The sequence below is a fragment of the Arachis hypogaea genome, chromosome 3, assembly GCF_003086295.3.
Source record: "Arachis hypogaea cultivar Tifrunner chromosome 3, arahy.Tifrunner.gnm2.J5K5, whole genome shotgun sequence".
Lineage (NCBI taxonomy): Eukaryota > Viridiplantae > Streptophyta > Magnoliopsida > Fabales > Fabaceae > Arachis > Arachis hypogaea.
This window is the reverse complement of record NC_092038.1, coordinates 43,812,021-43,814,140: the sequence shown is the minus strand read 5'-3', so window position 1 is coordinate 43,814,140 and position 2,120 is coordinate 43,812,021. Positions and strand designations below refer to the sequence as shown.

The 2,120-nt window shown below is 39.6% G+C and overlaps 1 non-coding gene across 1 annotated transcript; it reads right to left on the bottom strand.

Moving 5' to 3' along the window:
* Positions 1 to 767: 767 nt before the first annotated feature.
* Positions 768 to 871, bottom strand: LOC112793710 (small nucleolar RNA R71). Its single transcript, XR_003198409.1, has one exon. It is a non-coding gene; the product is annotated as a small nucleolar RNA R71 (small nucleolar RNA).
* Positions 872 to 2,120: the final 1,249 nt, after the last annotated feature.

Below are 2,120 nucleotides of genomic sequence, written 5' to 3'. Positions count from 1 at the left end.
ACTCCTTTTCAAAATTTAATATCGAAAATTTCTCCCTCTCTCATCTTATTCTATTTATTCATTCATTTACTAACACTTCCCTTCATCTCAAATCACTGCCTCTATCCTCACCCTTCTGTTTGGATTCTCCTTTCTTTATTCCCTTTCTTCTTCTACTAACAATAAGGAACCTCTTTACTGTAACATAGAGGATTTCTCTTCTCTTCTTTTCTTGTTCTCTTCTTTTTCATATGAGCAGGAACAAGGAAAAAGGCATTCTTGTTGAAGCTGATCCAGAACCTAAAAGGACTCTGAAGAGGAAACTAAGAGAAGCTAAATTACAACAATCCAGAGACAACCTTGCTGAAATTTTCAAACAAGAAAAGGAGATGGCAGCCGAACCCAACAACAATAATGCAAGGAGGATGCTTGGTGATTACACTACACCTACTTCCAAGTTTGATGGAAGAAGCATTTCAATTCCTGCCATTAGAGCCAACAATTTTGAGCTGAAACCTCAATTAGTTACTCTAATGCAACAGAACTGCAAGTTTCATGGACTTCCATCAGAAGATCCCTACCAGTTCTTAACTGAGTTCTTGCAGATCTGTGAGATTGTTAAGACTAATGGAGTAGATTCTGAAGTCTACAGGCTCATGCTTTTCCCTTTTGCTGTAAGAGACAGAGCTAGAGCATGGTTGGACTCTCAACCGAAAGATAGCCTGGACTCCTGGGATAAGCTAGTCACGACCTTCTTGGCTAAGTTCTTTCCTCCTCAAAAGTTGAGCAAGCTTAGAGTGGATGTTCAAACCTTCAAACAAAAAGATGGTGAATCCCTCTATGAAGCTTGGGAAAGATACAAGCAGATGACCAAAAGATGTCCTTCTAACATGTTTTCAGAATGGACCATGACAGATATATTCTATTATGGTCTATCTGAGTTCTCTAAGATGTCATTGGACCATTCTGCAGATGGATCTATTCACCTAAAGAAAATGCCTGCAGAAGCACAAGAACTTGTTGACATGGTTACAAATAACCAGTTCATGTACACTTCTGAGAGGAATTTCGTGAATAATGGGACGCCTCAAAGGAAGGGAGTTCTTAAAATTGATGCTCTAAATGCCATATTGGCTCAGAACAAAATGTTGACTCATCAAGTCAACATGATTTCTCAAAGTCTGAATGGATGGCAAAATGCATCCAACAGCACTAAAGAGGCATCTTCTGAAGAAGAAGCTTATGATCCTAAAAACCCTGCAATGGCAGAGGTAAATTATATGGGTGAACCTTATGGGAACACCTATAATTCATCATGGAGAAATCATCCAAATTTCTCATGGAAGGATCAACAAAAGCCTCAACAAGGCTTTAATAATGGTGGAAGAAATAGGCTTAGCAATATCAAGCCTTATCCATCATCTTCTCAACAACAGACAGAGAATTATGAACAGAATACCTCTAACTTAGCAAATTTAGTCTCTGATCTGTCTAAGGCCACTTTAAGTTTCATGAATGAAACAAGGTCCTCCATTAGAAATTTGGAGGCACAAGTGGGCCAATTGAGTAAGAAAATCACTGAAACCCCTCCTAGTACTCTCCCAAGCAATACTAAAGAAAATCCAAAGAGAGAGTGCAAGGCTATTGATATACTCAACATGGCCGAATGCAAGAAGGAGGGAGAGGATGCGAATCCCAATGAGGAAGATCTCATGGGACATCTCTCAAGCAGGAAGGAGTTCCCTATTGAGGATCCAAAAGAATCTGAGTCTCATATAGAGACCATAGAGATTCCATTAAATCTTCTTTTGCCATTCATGAGCTCGAAAGATTATTCTTCCTCTGAAGAGGATGAAGATGTAACTGGGGAGCAAGTTGCTCAATATCTAGGAGCCATCATGAAGCTGAATGCCAAGTTATTTGGTAATGAGACTTGGGAAGGTGAACCTCCCTTGCTCATTAGTGAACTTGATACATGGGTTCAGCAAACTTTACCTCAAAAGAAACAAGATCCTGGGAAATTCTTAATACCCTATACCATAGGCACCATGACCTATGAGAAAGCTCTGTGTGACCTAGGGTCAGGCATAAATCTTATGCTACTCTCTGTAATGGAGAAATTGGGGATCATTGAGGTACAA